This window comes from Cryptomeria japonica, unplaced genomic scaffold, assembly GCF_030272615.1.
Source record: "Cryptomeria japonica unplaced genomic scaffold, Sugi_1.0 HiC_scaffold_55, whole genome shotgun sequence".
Lineage (NCBI taxonomy): Eukaryota > Viridiplantae > Streptophyta > Pinopsida > Cupressales > Cupressaceae > Cryptomeria > Cryptomeria japonica.
The window spans coordinates 605,001-630,000 of record NW_026728877.1 but is presented as its reverse complement, the minus strand read 5'-3'; the positions used below and the strand labels follow the sequence as shown (position 1 = coordinate 630,000).

General features: G+C 60.6%; 2 non-coding genes across 2 annotated transcripts; both read right to left on the bottom strand.

Annotated features, from left to right (window-relative positions):
- Positions 1-4,029: 4,029 nt before the first annotated feature.
- On the bottom strand, positions 4,030-4,148 carry LOC131863101 (5S ribosomal RNA). The gene has a single exon (XR_009362036.1). It is a non-coding gene; the product is annotated as a 5S ribosomal RNA (ribosomal RNA).
- Positions 4,149-11,965: 7,817 nt separating this feature from the next.
- LOC131863002 (5S ribosomal RNA) lies at positions 11,966-12,084 on the bottom strand. The gene has a single exon (XR_009361937.1). It is a non-coding gene; the product is annotated as a 5S ribosomal RNA (ribosomal RNA).
- Positions 12,085-25,000: the final 12,916 nt, after the last annotated feature.

The following is a 25,000-nucleotide window of genomic DNA, read 5'->3' as shown; positions in this document are numbered from 1 at the left end:
TTGGTGGGCACCATGCAGTGCACGAAGTCGGAGCCCGGATTGCCCCGGGCGCGCACCTCCGCCAGGGTGGGCACCTTGGTGCGCACAACTTGCCTGGGCTGCGCACCAGGAAGGGCTCAAGATGGCACCCGCGTTCCGTTTTTTTCACTATCTTTCAGAACGGAAATTTTAAAATCTCGTTTTTTTTTGCCTTTTCTGGAAATTAGTGAAGGCAGCGCATCAAAGGTGCGCAACGCTGGTGCGAACCTGGGAGCGCTCCGATGTGTGCTCCAAGGTGCGGCGTGCACGAAGTCGGACCCCGGTTTGCCCCGGGTGCGCACCTCGCGTGCACCTTGGTGCGCACACCTTGGCTGGGTTGCGCGCCCTGGTGGGCACCATGGTGCGCACCAAGGAGCGCTCCGAAGTGTGCTCCAAGGTGCGGCGTGCACGAAGTCGGAGCCCGGTTTGCCCCGGGTGCGCACCTCGCGTGCACCTTCGCCGCGGTGGGCACCATGGCGTGCACGAAGTCGGAGCCCGGTTTGCCCCGGGTGCGCACCTCGCGTGCACCTTCGCCGGGGTGGGCACCTTGGTGTGCAGACCTTGGCTGGGTTGCGCGCCCTGGTGGGCACCATGGTGCGCACCAAGGAGCGCTCCGAAGTGTGCTCCAAGGTGCGGCCTGCACGAAGTCGGAGCCCGGTTTGCCCCGGGTGTGCACCTCGGGTGGGCACCTTGGTGCGCATGCCTTGCCTGGGCTGCGCACCAGGGCGGGCTCAAGATGGCACCCGCGTTCCTTTTTTTTCACTATCTTTCAAAACGGAAATTTTAAAATCTCATTTTTTTTTGCCTTTTTCTGGAAATTAGTGAAGGCAGCGCATCAAAGGTGCGCACCTCGCTGCCCACCACGGTGCGCAACGCCGGTGGGCACCCGGGAGTGCTTCGAAGTGTGCTCCAAGGTGCTGCGTGCACGTTGTCGGAGCCCGGTTTGCCCCGGGTGCGCACCTCGCGTGCACCTTCGTCGGGGTGGGCACCTTGGCTGGGTTTGCCCCGGCTGCGCTCCAAAGCGGGGTTATTGGAGCGCCGCCTCTTTTTTTGTCGGAGCGTTTGGTGGGGTTTCTCGCATTGGCTCTTCCGAGGCCCGGTTGCCACCCTGGCGCGCACGAAGTCGGAAGTAGGGTTAATTGCCCGGGTGCGCACCTTTGCCAGGGTGGGCACCTTACCTGGGCTGCGCACCAGGGCGGGCTCAAGATGGCACGCGCGTTCCGTTTTTTTCACTATCTTTCAAAACGGAAATTTTAAAATCTCCTTTTTTTTTTGCCTTTTCTGGAAATTAGTGAAGGCAGCGCATCAAAGGTGCGCACCTCGCTGCCCACCTTGGTGTGCTCTGAGGTGCGCACCCGGGAGCGCTACGAAGTGTGCTCCAAGGTGCGGCGTGCACGTTGTCGGAGCCCGGTTTGCCCCGGGTGCGCACCTCGCCTGCACCTTGGCCGGGGTGGGCACCTTGGCTGGGTTTGCCCAGGGTGCGCTCCGAAGCGGGGTTACTGGAGCGCCCCCTCTTTTTTTGTCAGAGCGTTTGGTGGGGTTTCTCGCATTGGCTCTTCCCAGGCCCGGTTGTTGGGTGCGCTCCCACCCTGGCGCGCGCGAAGTTGGAAGTTGGGTTAATTGCCCGGGCGCGCACCTTCGCCAGGGTGGGCACCTTGGTGCGCACACCTTGGCTGGGCTGCGCACCAGGGCGGGCTCAAGATGGCACCAGCATTCCCTTTTTCTCACTATCTTTCAAAACGGAAATTTTAAAATCTCGTTTTTTTTTTGCCTTTTATGGAAATTAGTGAAGGCATCGCATCAAAGGTGCGCACCTCGCTGCCCACCTTGGTGTGCTCCGAGGTGCCCACCACGGTGCGCAACGCCGGTGCGAACCCGGGAGCGCCCCGATGTGTGCTCCAAGGTGCGGCGTGCACGAAGTCGGACCCCGGTTTGCCCCGGGTGCGCACCTCGCGTGCACCTTGGTGCGCACACCTTGGCTGGGTTGCGCGGCCTGGTGGGCACCATGGTGCGCACCAAGGAGCGCTCCGAAGTGTGCTCCAAGGTGCGGCGTGCACGAAGTCGGAGCCCGGTTTGCCCCGGGTACGCACCTCGCGTGCACCTTCGCCGGGGTGGGCACCTCGGCTGGGTTGCGCGCCCTGGTGCGCACCAAGGAGCGCTCCGAAGTGTGCTCCAAGGTGCGGCGTGCACGAAGTCGGAGCCCGGTTTGCCCCGGGTGCGCACCTTCGCCGCGGTGCGCACCATGGCGTGCACGAAGTCGGAGCCCGGTTTGCCCCGGGTGCGCACCTCGCGTGCACCTTCGGCGGGGTTGCGCGCCCTGGTGGGCACCATGGTGCGCACCAAGGAGCGCTCCGAAGTGTGCTCCAAGGTGCGGCGTGCACGAAGTCGGAGCCCGGTTTGCCCCGGGTGCGCACCTCGCGTGCACCTTCGGCGGGGTTGCGCGCCCTGGTGGGCACCATGGTGCGCACCAAGGAGCGCTCCGAAGTGTGCTCCAAGGTGCGGCGTGCACGAAGTCGGAGCCCGGTTTGCCCCGGGTGCGCACCTCGCGTGCACCTTCGCCGCGGTGGGCACCATGGCGTGCACGAAGTCGGAGCCCGGTTTGCCCCGGGTGCGCACCTCGCGTGCACCTTCGCCGGGGTGGGCACCTCGGCTGGGTTGCGCGCCCTGGTGCGCACCAAGGAGCGCTCCGAAGTGTGCTCCAAGGTGCGGCGTGCACGAAGTCGGAGCCCGGTTTGCCCCGGGTGCGCACCTCGCGTGCACCTTCGCCAGGGTGGGCACCTCGGTGCGCACACCTTCTCAATGTTTTCTTGCCTTTTCTGGAAATTGGTGAAGGCAGCGCATCAAAGGTGCGCACCTCGGTGTGCTCCGAGGTGCGAACCCGAGAGCGCTCCGAGGTGCCCACGAAGTCGAAAGTCGGGTTAATTGCATTGTTTTCCCCGGGTGCGCTCCGAGGTGCGCAACATCGGCGCGCACCAAGGAGGGCTCCGAAGTGTGCTCCAAGGTGCGCACGATGGCGTGCACCTCTGGTGCGCACGATTCGGAGCTCGGTTTGACCGGGGTGCGCACACCTTGGCTGGGTTGCGCACCTTTTGTGCGCTCCAAGGTGCGCACGAAGTCGGAGCTCGGTTTGCCCCGGGTGCGCACCTTCGCCAGGGTGCGCACCTTGATGCGCACGCCTTGGCTGGGCTGCGCACCTTGGTGGGCGCCATGGTGCGCACCTTTCGTGCGCTCCAAGGTGCGCACGAAGTCGGAGCTCGGTTTGCCCCGGGTGCGCACCTTGGTGGGCGCCATGGTGCACTCCGAGGTGCCCAAGATTGGTGCGCACCAAGGAGCGCTCCGAAGTGCGCTCCAAGGTGCGCGCGAAGTCGAAAGTTGGGTTAATTGTCCGGTTTGCCTCGGGTGCGCACCTTGCGTGCACCTTCGCCAGGGTGGGCGCCTTGGTGCGCACACCTTGGCTGGGCTGCGCACACCTTGGCACCCGCGTTTCCTTCATTTTAAATTTTTTTTTTTTACAATCTCTCAAGTGGGAAATTCTATAATCTCAACTTTTTTTGCCTTTTCAGGAAACTTTTGAATGGAGCGCATCATTGGTGCGCTCCGAAGTGTGCTCCAAAGCTCTCTCCAGCTGCGTGCACCTGCCCCGGCCGCGCACCCGGCCCCGCCCAGCTTCGCTCACCTGTCCCGGGCGTCTGGTGCGGAACCTTAGAGTAAGAAACATCACCGTGCACCTTGGCCAACGTGCGCGACTCGACCGAGCGCGCACTGGCCGAGGTGCACACCGATTTCACCTGGGTGCGCGCGCAGCACCTCGGGCGCACCGGGGTGCGCGCACAACGCCCGGGTTGCACCGTGGCCTGTGTGCTCGGGGCGCCTCGGGTGCGCGCTCGGTGTCGCCCCCGCGCGCGCGGTAGTGCGGGCAGCGCACCCCGGCCCGGCCCGGCCCCGACGAGAACGCAAACGGGCAAAAGGTTTATTCAAATAGCATTGCGACGCCCGGCGAAAAACTAAAAAAGGGTGCAACACCGGGACTTCCCGGGAGGTCACCCATCCCAGTACTACTCCGGCCCAAGCGCGCTTAACTGCGGAGTTCTGATGGGATCCGGTGCACTAACGCTGGTATGATCGCACCCGTTATGAGCTTGTCGCAGTGTGTACTTAGCAAACCGCGACCCACGTGCGAATCCACCCCGGCCACCCACCCCCGTCGAGGTGCACACCCTCCCTCGCGAAGTGCGCCCCGTTCGCCAAGTGTGAGCCCTGCCCGGGTGCGCGCACCTTGCTAGGGCGTCGGGTGTGCACCCGGCCCGGCCTACGTGCGTGCACCTGGAGGGGGCGTCGTGTGCGTGCAGTGTCCCGTCTGCAACGCGGTGCCCACACACCACCTCGGGCGCAACGACCTGCGCTCACATGTGGGCCGAGTGCACCTTGGTGCATGTTCGGGGCGCCTCGGGTGCACGCTCGATCTTGCCCCGGTGCACCAAGGCGCTCGGTTTGCCCCGGGTGCGCACTTGGTGCAAGGTGGGCACCCAAAATAGGGATCAAGCACCAAAACACAAGTTTCGGGATGCAAAATGGGACCCAAGGACCACAAATGCGTTCCAAGACCCATGATGGGTCCACGAGAACAAAAATGTGTTCCGAGACTTAATAAACAAATATTGGGTTTTAGGAGAAGAAACATGCTCTGATGCCCAAAACGAGAATCGACCCCGAAAAGGCCACAGGCCAAAAGTGGGATGCGAGACAAAAAAAAATGGGACCCGAGGACCAAAATTGGGTTCCCAGGTCGAAGACAGGGCAACCGGACAAGAAACGACCTCTAAGGCTCGAAATGAGTCCCGACGACTAAAACTTGACAAGAAGCACCCATCAGGCACCCAACTCGACACCCATGGGATGCCGACCCACCCGGGCTTCCACCTAGCACACCTTGGCACCCACCCACCCTCGCACCCAACCTCGCACCCAACTTAGCACCTTTGAACCCACATTGGCACTCACCCTGACCCTGGCACCTTGGAACCCACATTGGCACTCACCTTGACCCTGGCACCCACCTTTGCACTCACCTTGGGACCCACCCTGGCTCCCACCTCGGCACCCACCCAGACACCCACCTTGGTTCCTTGGCACCCACCTTGGATCCTTGGCACCCACCCCGACACCCACCTTGGCACGCAACTTGGCTACTTGCCACCCACCTTGGCTCCTTGACGCCCACCCCGACAACCACCCCGTGACCTACCCTGGCTAGGGTTGGTGCACACCCACCCTGGTGCCCACCTTGGCACCCACCCTATGACCCACCTTGGCACGCACCTTAGTACCCACCCCGTTACCCACCCTAGGACCCACCCCGTGACCCACCTTGGCCAGGGTGGGTGCCTTGGTGCGCACAACTTGCCTGGGCTGCACACCAGGGCGGGCTCAAGATGGCACCCGCGTTCCGTTTTTTTTACTATCTTTCAAAACGGAAATTTTAAAATCTCATTTTTTTCTTTTTTTTGCCTTTTCTGGAAATTAGTGAAGGCAGCGCATCAAAGGTGCGCAATGCTGGTGCGAACCCGGGAGCGCTCCGATGTGTGCTCCAAGGTGCGGCGTGCACGAAGTCCGAGCCCGGTTTGCCCCGGGTGCGCACCTCGCGTGCACCTTCGCCGGGGTGAGCACCTTGGCTGGGTTGCGCGCCCTGGTGCGTACCAAGGAGCGCTCTGAAGTGTGCTCCAAGGTGCGGCGTGCACGAAGTCGGAGCCCGGTTTGCCCCGGGTGTGCACCTCGGGTGCGCACCTCGCGTGCACCTTCGCTGCGGTGGGCACCTTGGCTGGGTTGCGCGCCTTGGTGGGCACCATGCAGTGCACGAAGTCGGAGCCCGGTTTGCCCCGGGCGCGCACCTCCGCCAGGGTGGGCACCTTGGTGCGCACAACTTGCCTGGGCTGCGCATCAGGAAGGGCTCAAGATGGCACCCGCGTTCCGTTTTTTTCACTATCTTTCAGAACGGAAATTTTAAAATATCGTTTTTTTTTGCCTTTTCTGGAAATTAGTGAAGGCAGCGCATCAAAGGTGCGCAACGCTGGTGCGAACCTGGGAGCGCTCCGATGTGTGCTCCAAGGTGCGGCGTGCACGAAGTCGGAGCCCGGTTTGCCTCGGGTGCGCCCTGGTGGGCACCATGGTGCGCACCAAGGAGCGCTCCGAAGTGTGCTCCAAGGTGCGGCCTGCACGAAGTCGGAGCCCGGTTTGCCCCGGGTGTGCACCTCGGGTGGGCACCTTGGTGCGCATGCCTTGCCTGGGCTGCGCACCAGGGCGGGCTCAAGATGGCACCCGCGTTCCTTTTTTTTCACTATCTTTCAAAACGGAAATTTTAAAATCTCATTTTTTTTTGCCTTTTTCTGGAAATTAGTGAAGGCAGCGCATCAAAGGTGCGCACCTCGCTGCCCACCACGGTGCGCAACGCCGGTGGGCACCCGGGAGTGCTTCGAAGTGTGCTCCAAGGTGCTGCGTGCACGTTGTCGGAGCCCGGTTTGCCCCGGGTGCGCACCTCGCGTGCACCTTCGTCGGGGTGGGCACCTTGGCTTGGTTTGCCCCGGCTGCGCTCCGAAGCGGGGTTATTGGAGCGCCGCCTCTTTTTTTGTCGGAGCGTTTGGTGGGGTTTCTCGCATTGGCTCTTCCGAGGCCCGGTTGCCACCCTGGCGCGCACGAAGTCGGAAGTAGGGTTAATTGCCCGGGTGCGCACCTTTGCCAGGGTGGCACCTTACCTGGGCTGCGCACCAGGGCGGGCTCAAGATGGCACGCGCGTTCCGTTTTTTTCACTATCTTTCAAAACGGAAATTTTAAAATCTCCTTTTTTTTTTGCCTTTTCTGGAAATTAGTGAAGGCAGCGCATCAAAGGTGCGCACCTCGCTGCCCACCTTGGTGTGCTCTGAGGTGCGCACCCGGGAGCGCTACGAAGTGTGCTCCAAGGTGCGGCGTGCACGTTGTCGGAGCCCGGTTTGCCCCGGGTGCGCACCTCGCCTGCACCTTGGCCGGGGTGGGCACCTTGGCTGGGTTTGCCCAGGGTGCGCTCCGAAGCGGGGTTACTGGAGCGCCCCCTCTTTTTTTGTCAGAGAGTTTGGTGGGGTTTCTCGCATTGGCTCTTCCCAGGCCCGGTTGTTGGGTGCGCTCCCACCCTGGCGCGCGCGAAGTTGGAAGTTGGGTTAATTGCCCGGGCGCGCACCTTCGCCAGGGTGGGCACCTTGGTGCGCAAACCTTGGCTGGGCTGCGCACCAGGGCGGGCTCAAGATGGCACCAGCATTCCCTTTTTCTCACTATCTTTCAAAACGGAAATTTTAAAATCTCGTTTTTTTTTTGCCTTTTATGGAAATTAGTGAAGGCATCGCATCAAAGGTGCGCACCTCGCTGCCCACCTTGGTGTGCTCCGAGGTGCCCACCACGGTGCGCAACGCCGGTGCGAACCCGGGAGCGCCCCGATGTGTGCTCCAAGGTGCGGCGTGCACGAAGTCGGACCCCGGTTTGCCCCGGGTGCGCACCTCGCGTGCACCTTGGTGCGCACACCTTGGCTGGGTTGCGCGGCCTGGTGGGCACCATGGTGCGCACCAAGGAGCGCTCCGAAGTGTGCTCCAAGGTGCGGCGTGCACGAAGTCGGAGCCCGGTTTGCCCCGGGTGCGCACCTTCGCCGCGGTGGGCACCATGGCGTGCACGAAGTCGGAGCCCGGTTTGCCCCGGGTGCGCACCTCGCGTGCACCTTCGCCGGGGTGGGCACCTCGGCTGGGTTGCGCGCCCTGGTGCGCACCAAGGAGCGCTCTGAAGTGTGCTCCAAGGTGCGGCGTGCACGAAGTCGGAGCCCGGTTTGCCCCGGGTGTGCACCTCGCGTGCGCACCTCGCGTGCACCTTCGCTGCGGTGGGCACCTTGGCTGGGTTGCGCGCCTTGGTGGGCACCATGCAGTGCACGAAGTCGGAGCCCGGATTGCCCCGGGCGCGCACCTCCGCCAGGGTGGGCACCTTGGTGCGCACAACTTGCCTGGGGTGCGCACCAGGAAGGGCTCAAGATGGCACCCGCGTTCCGTTTTTTTCACTATCTTTCAGAACGGAAATTTTAAAATCTCGTTTTTTTTTGCCTTTTCTGGAAATTAGTGAAGGCAGCGCATCAAAGGTGCGCAACGCTGGTGCGAACCTGGGAGCGCTCCGATGTGTGCTCCAAGGTGCGGCGTGCACGAAGTCGGACCCCGGTTTGCCCCGGGTGCGCACCTCGCGTGCACCTTGGTGCGCACACCTTGGCTGGGTTGCGCGCCCTGGTGGGCACCATGGTGCGCACCAAGGAGCGCTCCGAAGTGTGCTCCAAGGTGCGGCGTGCACGAAGTCGGAGCCCGGTTTGCCCCGGGTGCGCACCTCGCGTGCACCTTCGCCGCGGTGGGCACCATGGCGTGCACGAAGTCGGAGCCCGGTTTGCCCCGGGTGCGCACCTCGCGTGCACCTTCGCCGGGGTGGGCACCTTGGTGTGCAGACCTTGGCTGGGTTGCGCGCCCTGGTGGGCACCATGGTGCGCACCAAGGAGCGCTCCGAAGTGTGCTCCAAGGTGCGGCCTGCACGAAGTCGGAGCCCGGTTTGCCCCGGGTGTGCACCTCGGGTGGGCACCTTGGTGCGCATGCCTTGCCTGGGCTGCGCACCAGGGCGGGCTCAAGATGGCACCCGCGTTCCTTTTTTTTCACTATCTTTCAAAACGGAAATTTTAAAATCTCATTTTTTTTTGCCTTTTTCTGGAAATTAGTGAAGGCAGCGCATCAAAGGTGCGCACCTCGCTGCCCACCACGGTGCGCAACGCCGGTGGGCACCCGGGAGTGCTTCGAAGTGTGCTCCAAGGTGCTGCGTGCACGTTGTCGGAGCCCGGTTTGCCCCGGGTGCGCACCTCGCGTGCACCTTCGTCGGGGTGGGCACCTTGGCTGGGTTTGCCCCGGCTGCGCTCCGAAGCGGGGTTATTGGAGCGCCGCCTCTTTTTTTGTCGGAGCGTTTGGTGGGGTTTCTCGCATTGGCTCTTCCGAGGCCCGGTTGCCACCCTGGCGCGCACGAAGTCGGAAGTAGGGTTAATTGCCCGGGTGCGCACCTTTGCCAGGGTGGGCACCTTACCTGGGCTGCGCACCAGGGCGGGCTCAAGATGGCACGCGCGTTCCGTTTTTTTCACTATCTTTCAAAACGGAAATTTTAAAATCTCCTTTTTTTTTTGCCTTTTCTGGAAATTAGTGAAGGCAGCGCATCAAAGGTGCGCACCTCGCTGCCCACCTTGGTGTGCTCTGAGGTGCGCACCCGGGAGCGCTACGAAGTGTGCTCCAAGGTGCGGCGTGCACGTTGTCGGAGCCCGGTTTGCCCCGGGTGCGCACCTCGCCTGCACCTTGGCCGGGGTGGGCACCTTGGCTGGGTTTGCCCAGGGTGCGCTCCGAAGCGGGGTTACTGGAGCGCCCCCTCTTTTTTTGTCAGAGCGTTTGGTGGGGTTTCTCGCATTGGCTCTTCCCAGGCCCGGTTGTTGGGTGCGCTCCCACCCTGGCGCGCGCGAAGTTGGAAGTTGGGTTAATTGCCCGGGCGCGCACCTTCGCCAGGGTGGGCACCTTGGTGCGCACACCTTGGCTGGGCTGCGCACCAGGGCGGGCTCAAGATGGCACCAGCATTCCCTTTTTCTCACTATCTTTCAAAACGGAAATTTTAAAATCTCGTTTTTTTTTTGCCTTTTATGGAAATTAGTGAAGGCATCGCATCAAAGGTGCGCACCTCGCTGCCCACCTTGGTGTGCTCCGAGGTGCCCACCACGGTGCGCAACGCCGGTGCGAACCCGGGAGCGCCCCGATGTGTGCTCCAAGGTGCGGCGTGCACGAAGTCGGACCCCGGTTTGCCCCGGGTGCGCACCTCGCGTGCACCTTGGTGCGCACACCTTGGCTGGGTTGCGCGGCCTGGTGGGCACCATGGTGCGCACCAAGGAGCGCTCCGAAGTGTGCTCCAAGGTGCGGCGTGCACGAAGTCGGAGCCCGGTTTGCCCCGGGTACGCACCTCGCGTGCACCTTCGCCGGGGTGGGCACCTCGGCTGGGTTGCGCGCCCTGGTGCGCACCAAGGAGCGCTCCGAAGTGTGCTCCAAGGTGCGGCGTGCACGAAGTCGGAGCCCGGTTTGCCCCGGGTGCGCACCTTCGCCGCGGTGCGCACCATGGCGTGCACGAAGTCGGAGCCCGGTTTGCCCCGGGTGCGCACCTCGCGTGCACCTTCGGCGGGGTTGCGCGCCCTGGTGGGCACCATGGTGCGCACCAAGGAGCGCTCCGAAGTGTGCTCCAAGGTGCGGCGTGCACGAAGTCGGAGCCCGGTTTGCCCCGGGTGCGCACCTCGCGTGCACCTTCGGCGGGGTTGCGCGCCCTGGTGGGCACCATGGTGCGCACCAAGGAGCGCTCCGAAGTGTGCTCCAAGGTGCGGCGTGCACGAAGTCGGAGCCCGGTTTGCCCCGGGTGCGCACCTCGCGTGCACCTTCGCCGCGGTGGGCACCATGGCGTGCACGAAGTCGGAGCCCGGTTTGCCCCGGGTGCGCACCTCGCGTGCACCTTCGCCGGGGTGGGCACCTCGGCTGGGTTGCGCGCCCTGGTGCGCACCAAGGAGCGCTCCGAAGTGTGCTCCAAGGTGCGGCGTGCACGAAGTCGGAGCCCGGTTTGCCCCGGGTGCGCACCTCGCGTGCACCTTCGCCAGGGTGGGCACCTCGGTGCGCACACCTTCTCAATGTTTTCTTGCCTTTTCTGGAAATTGGTGAAGGCAGCGCATCAAAGGTGCGCACCTCGGTGTGCTCCGAGGTGCGAACCCGAGAGCGCTCCGAGGTGCCCACGAAGTCGAAAGTCGGGTTAATTGCATTGTTTTCCCCGGGTGCGCTCCGAGGTGCGCAACATCGGCGCGCACCAAGGAGGGCTCCGAAGTGTGCTCCAAGGTGCGCACGATGGCGTGCACCTCTGGTGCGCACGATTCGGAGCTCGGTTTGACCGGGGTGCGCACACCTTGGCTGGGTTGCGCACCTTTTGTGCGCTCCAAGGTGCGCACGAAGTCGGAGCTCGGTTTGCCCCGGGTGCGCACCTTCGCCAGGGTGCGCACCTTGATGCGCACGCCTTGGCTGGGCTGCGCACCTTGGTGGGCGCCATGGTGCGCACCTTTCGTGCGCTCCAAGGTGCGCACGAAGTCGGAGCTCGGTTTGCCCCGGGTGCGCACCTTGGTGGGCGCCATGGTGCACTCCGAGGTGCCCAAGATTGGTGCGCACCAAGGAGCGCTCCGAAGTGCGCTCCAAGGTGCGCGCGAAGTCGAAAGTTGGGTTAATTGTCCGGTTTGCCTCGGGTGCGCACCTTGCGTGCACCTTCGCCAGGGTGGGCGCCTTGGTGCGCACACCTTGGCTGGGCTGCGCACACCTTGGCACCCGCGTTTCCTTCATTTTAAATTTTTTTTTTTTACAATCTCTCAAGTGGGAAATTCTATAATCTCAACTTTTTTTGCCTTTTCAGGAAACTTTTGAATGGAGCGCATCATTGGTGCGCTCCGAAGTGTGCTCCAAAGCTCTCTCCAGCTGCGTGCACCTGCCCCGGCCGCGCACCCGGCCCCGCCCAGCTTCGCTCACCTGTCCCGGGCGTCTGGTGCGGAACCTTAGAGTAAGAAACATCACCGTGCACCTTGGCCAACGTGCGCGACTCGACCGAGCGCGCACTGGCCGAGGTGCACACCGATTTCACCTGGGTGCGCGCGCAGCACCTCGGGCGCACCGGGGTGCGCGCACAACGCCCGGGTTGCACCGTGGCCTGTGTGCTCGGGGTGCCTCGGGTGCGCGCTCGGTGTCGCCCCCGCGCGCGCGGTAGTGCGGGCAGCGCACCCCGGCCCGGCCCGGCCCCGACGAGAACGCAAACGGGCAAAAGGTTTATTCAAATAGCATTGCGACGCCCGGCGAAAAACTAAAAAAGGGTGCAACACCGGGACTTCCCGGGAGGTCACCCATCCCAGTACTACTCCGGCCCAAGCGCGCTTAACTGCGGAGTTCTGATGGGATCCGGTGCACTAATGCTGGTATGATCGCACCCGTTATGAGCTTGTCGCAGTGTGTACTTAGCAAACCGCGACCCACGTGCGAATCCACCCCGGCCACCCACCCCCGTCGAGGTGCACACCCTCCCTCGCGAAGTGCGCCCCGTTCGCCAAGTGTGAGCCCTGCCCGGGTGCGCGCACCTTGCTAGGGCGTCGGGTGTGCACCCGGCCCGGCCTACGTGCGTGCACCTGGAGGGGGCGTCGTGTGCGTGCAGTGTCCCGTCTGCAACGCGGTGCCCACACACCACCTCGGGCGCAACGACCTGCGCTCACATGTGGGCCGAGTGCACCTTGGTGCATGTTCGGGGCGCCTCGGGTGCACGCTCGATCTTGCCCCGGTGCACCAAGGCGCTCGGTTTGCCCCGGGTGCGCACTTGGTGCAAGGTGGGCACCCAAAATAGGGATCAAGCACCAAAACACAAGTTTCGGGATGCAAAATGGGACCCAAGGACCACAAATGCGTTCCAAGACCCATGATGGGTCCACGAGAACAAAAATGTGTTCCGAGACTTAATAAACAAATATTGGGTTTTAGGAGAAGAAACATGCTCTGATGCCCAAAACGAGAATCGACCCCGAAAAGGCCACAGGCCAAAAGTGGGATGCGAGACAAAAAAAAATGGGACCCGAGGACCAAAATTGGGTTCCCAGGTCGAAGACAGGGCAACCGGACAAGAAACGACCTCTAAGGCTCGAAATGAGTCCCGACGACTAAAACTTGACAAGAAGCACCCATCAGGCACCCAACTCGACACCCATGGGATGCCGACCCACCCGGGCTTCCACCTAGCACACCTTGGCACCCACCCACCCTCGCACCCAACCTCGCACCCAACTTAGCACCTTTGAACCCACATTGGCACTCACCCTGACCCTGGCACCTTGGAACCCACATTGGCACTCACCTTGACCCTGGCACCCACCTTTGCACTCACCTTGGGACCCACCCTGGCTCCCACCTCGGCACCCACCCAGACACCCACCTTGGTTCCTTGGCACCCACCTTGGATCCTTGGCACCCACCCCGACACCCACCTTGGCACGCAACTTGGCTACTTGCCACCCACCTTGGCTCCTTGACGCCCACCCCGACAACCACCCCGTGACCTACCCTGGCTAGGGTTGGTGCACACCCACCCTGGTGCCCACCTTGGCACCCACCCTATGACCCACCTTGGCACGCACCTTAGTACCCACCCCGTTACCCACCCTAGGACCCACCCCGTGACCCACCTTGGCCAGGGTGGGTGCACCCACCCTGGTGCCCACCTTGGCACCCACCCATCCTAGCACCCAGCCTGTGACCGGGCTTGGAACCCAACCTTGCACCCGCACCCGTCTTGGCCAGTGTGGGTGCGCACCCATCCTGGCACCCACGTTGTGACACACCCTTTAACCCACGCACCCTAGCACCCACGTTGGCACCCACCTTGGAACCCAACCTAGCAACTTGGCACCCACCCCGTGACCCACCTTGGCATCCACCATAGCAGTCGCCGACTTGGCACCCACCTCGGCACCCACCTTGACACTTGTGGACCCACCTTGCCACTCACCCTAGCATCGACCCATCCTAGCACCCACCCTGGCACCTTTGCACCCTAGCACTCACCCATCCTAGCACCTAACCTGTGACCCACCTTGACACTCACCCTCGCACCCACCTTGGAACCCAACCTAGCACCCACCCACCCTGACACCAACCCTAGCACCTACCCACCCTTGCACCCACCCTGTGACCCATCTTGGCACCCACCCATCCTACCACTCAACCTATCACCCACCTTCTCACCCACCTTGGCATCCACCTTAGCACCCACCCACACTGGCACCTTGGCACCCACCTCGGGCAAGGTGGGTGCACACCCACCCTGGCACCCAATTTAGAACCCACCGAGCATGTTACCCACCTTGGCACCCACATTGCAGCCCACCCTAGTACCCACCCTATGACCCACATTGGCATCCACACCCTAGCACCCAGGCACCTCGACACCCGCCTTGACACCCACCCTAGCACTGAACCTGTGACCCACCTTGGAACTCACCCTAGAACCCACCCACCCTGTGAACCACCTTGGCATCCACCTTAGCACCCACCCACCTTGGCACCCACTCTAGCACTCACCCATCCTAACACCCAACTTGTTACCCACCTTGGCACCCGCCCTCGCGTCCACCTTGAAACCCACCCTAGCACCCACCCACGCAGGAGCCCACCTTGGCACCCAACCTAACACCCACGCATCCTGGCACCCAACTTGTGACCCACCTTGGAACCCACCCTAGTACCCACCTTTGAACCCACTATATCACCAACCCACCTTGGCACCCACCCTATGACCCTCTTTGGAATCCACCCTAGCACGCACCCACCCTGGCACCCACCATGGAGCGCACCCTAGCACCCACCCACCTCGGCACGCACCTCAACACCCACCTTGGTGTGCGCACTGCGCCAACCTCTCAAAGACCCTATGTGGTGCGCTCCAAAGTGTACACCTTTGGTGCGCTCCAAGGTGCGCACCTTTGGTGCACACCGAGGTGCACACCAAAGTGTGCACCGAGGTGAGCACCAAAGTGCACTCCAGGGTGCACACCAAGGCGTGCACCTTTGGTGCGGTCAATGCAAACGAATTCGGAAGTTGGGGTCGATGTCCTAATCGCTGCTGCAGACTACACGTATGAGAATCGGACAAATAGCTTTATATAGGGGAGGTGTTGCGTTTGATGGGTCGACTCCCCTGGTTGTGTGCACTGCACCAACTTCAAAGACCCTGTCTTGTTTAAGAAGTCAAAAGTTGGGGTGGATGTCCTAATCATTGCTGCAGTCTACGCATGTATGAGAATCAGACAAATAGCTTATATAGGGGAGGTGTTGCATTCGGTGGGTTGACTCCCCTGGTTGTGCGCACTGCGCCAACCTCAAAGACCCCGCATAGCAGAAGAAGTCGGAAGTCGGATTTTGGTGAGCACCAAGGCGTGCACCTTTGGTGCGGTCAACGCAGACGAATTCAGAAGTTGGGGTGGATGTCCTAATCGTTGTTGCAGGCTACACATGTATGAGAATCAGACAAATAGCTTATATAGGGGAGGTGTTGGGTTTGATGGGTCAACTCCCTTGGTTGTGCGCATTACGCCAACCTCAAAGACCTTGTTTTCGTTAAGAAGTCAAAAGTTGGGGTCAATGTCCTAATGGCTCCTGCAGGCTACACATGTATGAGAATCGGACAAATAGCTTATATAGGGGAGGTGTTGGGTTTGATGGGTCGACTCCCCTGGTTGTGCGCATTACGTCAACCTCAAAGACCTTGTTTTCGTTAAGAAGTCAAAAGTTGGGGTCGATGTCCTAATTGCTCCTGTAGACTACACATGTATGAGAATCAGACAAATAGCTTATATAGGGGAGGTGTTGGGTTTGATGGGTTGACTCCCCTAGTTGTTCGCATTACACCAACCTCAAAGACCTTGTTTTCGTTTAGAAGCCGAAAGTTGGGGTCGATGTCCTAATTGCTCCTGCAGGCTACGCATGTATGAGAATCAGACAAATAGCTTATATAGGGGAGGTGTTGGGTTTGATGGGTCGACTCCCCTGGTTGTGCGCATTGCGCCAACCTCAAAGACCCTGCATTGCGGATGAAGTCGAAAGTCAGAGTTTGGTGTGCTACAAGGTGTGGTCGAAGGTGCTCACCTAGGTGTGCACCTTTGGAGCACAGGAAAAGTGCCCTCCAAAAGTGCGCACCTTTGGAGTGCACAAAAGTGCCCTCCAAAAGTGCGCACCTTTGGAGCGCAGAAAAGTGCCCTCCAAAAAGTGCCCTCCAAAAGTGCGCACCTTTGGAGCGCAGAAAAGTGCCCTCCAAAAAGTGCCCTCCAAAAGTGCGCACCTTTGGAGCGCAGAAAAGTGCCCTCCAAAAAGTGCCCTCCAAAAGTGCGCACCTTTGGAGCGCAGAAAAGTGCCCTCCAAAAGTGCGCACCTTTGGAGCGCAGAAAAGTGCCCTCCAAAAAGTGCCCTCCAAAAGTGCGCACCTTTGGAGCGCAGAAAAGTGCCCTCCAAAAAGTGCCCTCCAAAAGTGCGCACCTTTGGAGCGCAGAAAAGTGCCCTCCAAAAAGTGCCCTCCAAAAGTGCGCACCTTTGGAGCGCAGAAAAGTGCCCTCCAAAAAGTGCCCTCCAAAAGTGCGCACCTTTGGAGCGCAGAAAAGTGCCCTCCAAAAAGTGCCCTCCAAAAGTGCGCACCTTTGGAGCGCAGAAAAGTGCCCTCCAAAAGTGCGCACCTTTGGAGCGCACAAAAGTGCCCTCCAAAAGTGCGCACTTTTGGTGCGCACCAAGGCGCTGGTTCGGTCGTTGCAGGCGAGTTCGGAAGTTGGGGTCGATGTCCTGAGCGGAGGTGCAAACTACACAGGTGTCGGAATCGGACAAATAGCTTATATAGGGGAGGTGTATGCTTCGATGGGTCGACTCCCCAGGTTGAGCGCACCGCGCCAACCTCAAAGACCCTACGGTATGGATGAAGTCGGAAGTTGGGTCCGATGACCAATTCGATTAGTAGGTATGCTCATGAGGTCGGAATTTGGGTCCGATGACCTGCCATGTGCAGGAAGGCGAATGTTGACACTGTGCGTTGCAAGGTGCACACCAAGGCGCTGGTGCGGTCTTTTTAGTCGAGTTCGGAAGTTGGGGTCGATGTCCTGATCGGAGGTGCAAGCTACACAGGTGTGGGAATCGGACAAATAGCTTATATAGGGGAGGTGTATGCTTCGTTGGGTCGACTCCCCGGGTTGAGCGCACCGCGCCAACCTCAAAGACCCTACGGTATGGATGAAGTCGGAAGTTGGGTCCGATGACCGATTCGATATGTAGGCATACTCGCGAGGTCGGAATTTGGGTCCGATGACCTGCCACGTGCAGGAAGGCGAATGTTGGCACTGTGCGTTGCAAGGTGCGCACCAAGGCGCTGGTTCGGTCGTTGGAGGCGAGTTCGGAAGTTGGGGTCGATGTCTTGATCGGAGGTGCAAACTACACAGGTGTGGGAATCGGACAAATAGCTTATATAGGGGAGGTGTATGCTTCGTTGGGTCGACTCCCCGGGTTGAGCGCACCGCGCCAACCTCAAAGACCCTACGGTATGGATGAAGTCGGAAGTTGGGTCCGATGACCGATTCGATATGTAGGCATACTCGCGAGGTCGGAATTTGGGTCCGATGACCTGCCATGTGCAGGAAGGCGAATGTTGGGACTGTGCGTCGCAAGGTGCGCACCAAGGCGCTGGTGCCGTCGTTGCAGTCGAGTTCGGAAGTTGGGGTCGATGTCCTGGTCAGAGGTGCAAACTACACAGGTGTGGGAATCGGACAAATAGCTTATATAGGGGAGGTGTATGCTTCGATGGGTCGACTCCCTGGGTTGAGCGCACCGCGCCAACCTCAAAGACCCTACAGTATGGATGAAGTCGGAAGTTGGGTCCGATGACCGATTCGATACGTAGGCATATTGGCGAGGTCTGAATTTGTGTCCGATGACCTGCCATGCGCAGGAAGGCGGAATTTGGGTCCGATGACCGAGTTGATGGCGTGCCATGCGCAGAAAGGCGGAATTTGGGTCCGATGACCGAGTTGATGTTGATGGCCCGCCATGCACAGGAAGGCGGAATTTGGGTCCGATGACCGATTTGAAGGCGTGCCATACGCAAAAAGGCGGAGTTTGGGTCCGATGACCGAGTTGATATTGATGGCCCGCCATGCGCAGGAAGGCGGAATTTGGGTCCGATGACCTGACATACGCATGGAGTCCGACTCGGGGGCCGATGTTCGATTCGATGACTTGCATTGTGGGTAAAGTCGGAAGTTGTGGTCTTTGACCCGATTCGATGACCAGACTTCGGCTGCTTGAGAATCGGACAAATAACTTATATAGGGGAGGTAGTGTTCTCGAGCATCCTCCCCCCGTGCCCGTTTATGTCGATTGATGCTGGTGCTCGACTGGTTGGAGCGCTCGGATGCAAAAATCTTGCACCAGGATTTATCGATTGTGATGGACACGGCAAGTCTCCTGATTGCTATGCAGGAGCTCATCGTGAATCTCTATGCGGCCTTGGTATGGACTCGACCTGCGGAATGGTTCGGCAATGGTAGTCGCTCCAACACGTCCTTGCAATGGCCACAGAGGTGATTCGACTAGAGCTCCAGTCTAGCTTTTGGGTTGCTTGGCGGACTGGTATAGCCGCGATCGAGTTCCGGCCATGAACGTTTTAGATAGCTCTTGGGCTTTCTGGGACGGAAGTCGGAAGTTTGGGCTGTTGTCCGATTTGATGACCATTCTTCGGATGTGTGAGAATCGGACAAATAACTTATATAGGGGACTGTGTTGTCTCACGCAGCCCCCTCCGTGCCCCTCTATCTCGACCGATGTTGGTGCTTGAAAGGGTTGGGATCGCTCGGATTTATAAACGTGCACCACCATTTGTCGAGTGTGAGGGACGCGGCAGGTCTCCTAAATGCTATGCGGGCGCTCTCTGAGAATCTCTATCCGGCCTCGACACAGACTAGTCTTGCTGAATGGTTTGGCACTGGTAGTCGATCCAACACGTCGTTGTTGTGGCCGCCTAGGCGATTCGATTCGAGCCCCCGTCTAGCTTTTGGGTTGCTTGGCGGATTTTGCCCTATCCGCAAGTGAGCTCGGTCCCTAAACGTTCGAGAAACCCGATTGCTATGCGCCGACTCTCTTTCTTGCGAGCCTCCATCTAGCTTTTGGGTCTCTACGGAACGGAAGTCGGAATCTGGGACCGTTGTTTGATTCGACGAGGCAGACTACGGTTGTGCGAGAATCGGACAAATAACTTATATAGGGGAGGTGTTGACTGGAGCATTCTCCCCCGTGCCCCTCTAACTCGACCAATGCTGGCGCTCGAACGGTGGTAGCGCTCGGATTTTCATTGAGCGCCAGCATTGGTCGATTTAGAGGGGCATGCGAGATTCCCGAATGCTATGCGAGGGCTCTAACGGAAATGTCTATTGGTTTCGGTATGGATGCAATTGCGAGTGGTTCGGCAAAGGTAGTCGTTCCGATGCGTCCATGTCGTGGCCAAATCGATAATTCGATTTGAGCCCTCGTATAGCATTTGGGTCTCTCGATGTGATTCCGCATTCCAGTCCCTTTGGGCACTGCTTGAGCCGCATCCCAGGGGGTTCCCTTCCCAATAATCTGCCTCGCAACCCGATTGCTATGCGGTGAGGCTCCTCGGCCGCCTCGGAACTATCTGTGTATCAGACGCATCGCGGGATAAGGGGTTGGCAACGGTAGTCGCCCCAAGCGCGTCTGATGCTTGGACCATTCCGAGGCGGCCCTGAAGCCTCTTCCGTCTAGCCGTTGGGTCCTTCTCGCCGCATCCCTCGCCTCGCACCCCGATTGCTATGCGGTGAGGCTCCTCGGCCGCCTCGGAACTATCTGTGTATCGGACGCGTCGCGGGATAAGGGGTTGTCACTGGTAGTCGCCCCAAGCGCGTCCGATGCTTGGACCATTCCGAGGCGGCCCTGAAGCCTCTTCCGTCTAGCCGTTGGGTCCTTCTCGCCGCATCCCTCGCCTCGCACCCCGATTGCTATGCGGTGAGGCTCCTCGGCCGCCTCGGAACTATCTGTGTATCGGACGCGTCGCGGGATAAGGGGTTGTCATTGGTAGTCGCCCCAAGCGCGTCCGATGCTTGGACCATTCCGAGGCGGCCCTGAAGCCTCTTCCGTCTAGCCGTTGGGTCCTTCTCGCCGCATCCCTCGCCTCGCACCCCGATTGCTATGCGGTGAGGCTCCTCGGCCGCCTCGGAACTATCTGTGTATCGGACGCGTCGCGGGATAAGGGGTTGTCACTGGTAGTCGCCCCAAGCGCGTCCGATGCTTGGACCATTCCGAGGCGGCCCTGAAGCCTCTTCCGTCTAGCCGTTGGGTCCTTCTCGCCGCATCCCTCGCCTCGCACCCCGATTGCTATGCGGTGAGGCTCCTCGGCCGCCTCGGAACTATCTGTGTATCGGACGCGTCGCGGGATAAGGGGTTGTCACTGGTAGTCGCCCCAAGCGCGTTCGATGCTTGGACCATTCCGAGGCGGCCCTGAAGCCTCTTCCGTCTAGCCGTTGGGTCCTTCTCGCCGCATCCCTCGCCTCGCACCCCGATTGCTATGCGGTGAGGCTCCTCGGCCGCCTTGGAACTATCTGTGTATCGGACGCGTCGCGGGATAAGGGGTTGTCACTGGTAGTCGCCCCAAGCGCGTCCGATGCTTAGACCATTCCGAGGCGGACCCGAAGCCTCTTCCGTCTAGCCGTTGGGTCCTTCTCGCCGCATCCTTCGCCTCGCACCCCGATTGCTATGCGGTGAGGCTCCTCGGCCGCCTCGGAACTATCTGTGTATCGGACGCGTCGCGGGATAAGGGGTTGTCACTGGTAGTCGCCCCAAGCGCGTCCGATGCTTGGACCATTCCGAGGCGGACCCGAAGCCTCTTCCGTCTAGCCGTTGGGTCCTTCTCGCCGCATCCCTCGCCTCGCACCCCGATTGCTATGCGGTGAGGCTCCTCGGCCGCCTTGGAACTATCTGTGTATCGGACGCGTCGCGGGATAAGGGGTTGTCACTGGTAGTCGCCCCAAGCGCGTCCGATGCTTGGACCATTCCGAGGCGGACCCGAAGCCTCTTCCGTCTAGCCGTTGGGTCCTTCTCGCCGCATCCCTCGCCTCGCACCCCGATTGCTATGCGGTGAGGCTCCTCGGCCGCCTTGGAACTATCTGTGTATCGGACGCGTCGCGGGATAAGGGGTTGTCACTGGTAGTCGCCCCAAGCGCGTCCGATGCTTGGACCATTCCGAGGCGGACCCGAAGCCTCTTCCGTCTAGCCGTTGGGTCCTTCTCGCCGCATCCCTCGCCTCGCACCCCGATTGCTATGCGGTGAGGCTCCTCGGCCGCCTTGGAACTATCTGTGTATCGGACGCGTCGCGGGATAAGGGGTTGTCACTGGTAGTCGCCCCAAGCGCGTCCGATGCTTGGACCATTCCGAGGCGGCCCCGAAGCCTCTTCCGTGTAGCCGTTGGGTCCTTCTCGCCGCATCCCTCGCCTCGCACCCCGATTGCTATGCGGTGAGGCTCCTCGGCCGCCTTGGAACTATCTGTGTATCGGACGCGTCGCGGGATAAGGGGTTGTCACTGGTAGTCGCCCCAAGCGCGTCCGATGCTTGGACCATTCCGAGGCGGCCCCGAAGCCTCTTCCGTGTAGCCGTTGGGTCCTTCTCGCCGCATCCCTCGCCTCGCACCCCGATTGCTATGCGGTGAGGCTCCTCGGCCGCCTTGGAACTATCTGTGTATCGGACGCGTCGCGGGATAAGGGGTTGTCACTGGTAGTCGCCCCAAGCGCGTCCGATGCTTGGACCATTCCGAGGCGGACCTGAAGCCTCTTCCCTCTAGCCGTTGGGGCTTTCTCGCCGCATCCCTCGCCTCGCACCCTGATTGCTATGCTGTGAGGCTCCTCGGCCGCCTTGGAACTATCTGTGTATCGGACGCATCGCGGGATAAGGGGTTGGCAGTGGTAGTCGCCCCAAGCGCATCCGATGCTTGGACCATTCCGAGGCGGCCCTGCAGCCTCTTCCGTCTAGCCGTTGGGGCCATCTCGCCGCATCCCCCACCTCGCACCACGATTGCTATGCGGTGAGGCTCCTTGGCCGCCTCGGAACTATCTGTGTATCGGACGCATCGCGGGATAAGGGGTTGTCACTGGTAGTCGCCCCAAGCGCGTCCGATGCTTGGACTATTCCGAGGCGGCCCTGCAGCCTCTTCCGTCTAGCCGTTGGGGCCATCTCGCTGCATCCCCCACCTCCTCGGCCGCCTCGGAACTATCTGTGTATCGGACGCATCGCGGGATAAGGGGTTGGCAGTGGTAGTCGCCCCAAGCGCGTCCGATGCTTGGACTATTCCGAGGCAGCCCTGCAGCCTCTTCCGTCTAGCCTTTGGGGCCATCTCGCCGCATCCCTCGCCTCGCACCCCGATTGCTATGCGGTGAGGCTCCTCGGCCGCCTGGGAACTATCTTCGTATCGGACGCATCGCGGGATAAGGGGTTGTCACTGGTAGTCGCCCCAAGCGCGTCCGATGCTTGGACTATTCCGAGGCGGCCCTGTGGCCTCTTCCGTCTAGCCGTTGGGGCCATCTCGCCGCATCCCCCACCTCGCACCCCGATTGCTATGCGGTGAGGCTCTTCGGCCGCCTTGGAACTATCTTCGTATCGGACGCATTGCGGGATAAGGGGTTGTCACTGGTAGTGGCCCCAAGCGCGTCCGATGCTTGGACTATTCCGAGGCGGCCCTGCAGCCTCTTCCGTCTATAGCCGTTGGGGCCATCTCGCCGCATCCCCCACCTCGCACCCCGATTGCTATGCGGTGAGGCTCCTCGGCCGCCTTGGAACTATCTTCGTATCGGACGCATCGCGGGATAAGGGGTTGTCACTGGTAGTCGCCCCAAGCGCGTCCGATGCTTGGACTATTCCGACGCGGCCCTGTGGCCTCTTCCGTCTAGCCGTTGGGGCCATCTCGCCGCATCCCCCACCTCGCACCCCGATTGCTATGCGGTGAGGCTCCTCGGCCGCCTTGGAACCATCTTCGTATCGGACGCATCGCGGGATAGGGGGCTGTCACTGGTAGTCGCCCCAAGCGTGTCCGATGCTTGGACCATTCCTAGGCGGCCCTGAAGCCTCTTCCGTCTAGCCGTTGGGGCCTTCCCGCCCCATCCCTCGCCTCGCACCCCCGATTGCTATGCGGTGAGGCTCCTCGGCCGCCTTGGAACCATCTGTGTATCGGATGCATCGCGGGATAAGGGGTTGGCACTGGCAGTCGCCCCAAGCGCGTCCGATGCTTGGACCATTCCGAGGTGGCCCTGAAGCCTCTTCCGTCTAGCCGTTGGGGCCTTCCCGCCCCATCCCTCGCCTCGCACCCCGATTGATATGCGGTGAGGCTCCTCGGCCGCCTTGGAACTATCTGTGTATCGGACGCATCGCGGGATAAGGGGTTGGCACTGGTAGTCGTCCCAATCGCATCCGATGCTTGGACCATTCCGAGGCGGCCCTGCAGCCTCTTCCGTTTAGCCGTCGGGGCCTTCCCGCCGCATCCCTCGCCTCGCATCCCGATTCCTATGCGGTGAGTCTTCTCGGCCGCCGCGGAACTATACCTGTTATTGCTACTGCATCCTTCGGCTGGTAACCTCCTCTGCCGCCTTGGAACGTTCTCTTTGTCGGACGCGTCGCGGGATAAGGGGTTGGCACTGGTAGTCGCCCCAAGCGCGCCCGATGCATAGACCGCTCCGAGTCGACCTTGCTTTCAGCCTCTCACATGCATAGACCTCTCTGAGTCGACCCTGCAGCCTCTCACGTTTAGCCTTTGGAATCTCGCCTCACAACATGATTGCTATCCTTGATGCATCCCTTGCCTCGAGCCCTGATTGCTTTCTTGGCTGCATCCCTCCTCTCCTCACAGCCCGGTTGTCATCACTGCTTCATCCGTCGCTTCATGCATTCTGGCTGCTGGGCCCTTCCCACCGCACACCTCGATTGCTATCTCTTCTGCATCACACACCCCGATTGCTATCTCTGCTACATCCCTCGGCTCTCACTTCTGCATCCTTCGCCTCACACCTCGATTGCTATCAATGCTGCATCCGTAACCTCACACCCCGATTGCTATGCGGGGAGGCTCCTTGGCCGCCTTGGAAATTTCTGTGTGTCGGACGCACCGCGGGATAAGGGGTTGGCACTGGTAGTCGCCCCAAGTGCGCCCGATTCTTAGACCGCTTCGAGGTGACCTCGTAGCCTCTTTCGTCCAGGCTTCCTGCCTTCAACGCCCTTTTTACACCTCGATTGCTATGCGCGGGCTCGTTGGCGTCTATCACCTCTCTGCGAAGAGTGGCACGATGATTGTTGGGGTAAATCGTAGCAGTCCGATCTCTGGCCTTGGGCCATTGTGAGGGCTGATCGATTTCCTGTGCGCATCTCGTGTTCGCCCAGTAACAGACTCGACGACTTGTAATCGGTCTTGTTCCCGATTGTTCCTGGAGGTAGTCTTCGGAACTCTTGGATTTGACCTGTCACTCGAACTGTCCTCTTCCGAGGATGCTTGTGTGTGTGTGCTTGTGCCATTTCCTTGGCGGTATTAACGAGATATTAAAGAGCGGAGTGAGCGCCTCGCCCAGCTATGTTTGGGGCTCTCACTCCCTTACCCGGTGTGCGACCGCTTTGCACGTAGGTTGCGGAGCATCGCGACTCTTTCGATGTTTGGCGGTTGTCTTCCGGTGATGCGTTGGTCCCGAAGTGCACGTTACTAGCATTTCTGCCATTGTTCTCGATCTTTGGCACGTTCCTTCGTTGCAATTGGATATATATCTCCGTTTATACGCGCAGGCTTCTCCCGCCTATTCAGCGCTGTCCCACTCTCAGCACTCTCGTGGTCTCCTTGGCTTCTCTCTCCCGTGAGCGAGCTCTCTTCTCGAGTCTTTTCCATGTCCCATGGAGGTTGCCTTGCGAAATTCGGGCACACAAACGTGACCGGATAAGAGCGGAATTGCCTATGAGGAGAAGCTCACCTTAGGGAGCAGCAATGCCGAGTGTTTCGACAGAGGGTAGAGGGGGCGTTGTTTGGGCGGTTGCACAAAAGAGTGCTACGTTTGCACTGAAGGTTGCTTCTTCGTCTCCGACGAACTCTTCGAGGCAAAAAAGCTTGTTTACGGGGTCGAGGTGGGACTGTTCGTGCGAGTTGCGCCACCAAAAGTGCGTAGGGGGCATATACCTGGGAAATGGATGTCTCTGAGTGGCCTTACTCGGTCGCGTGCACGGTGCATTCTCTAACGGCAGGACTGTCGCGAGCATGTGCGGTTCGGATGTTTTCGGGTAAAGGGTTCCGTACGGGATGTTCT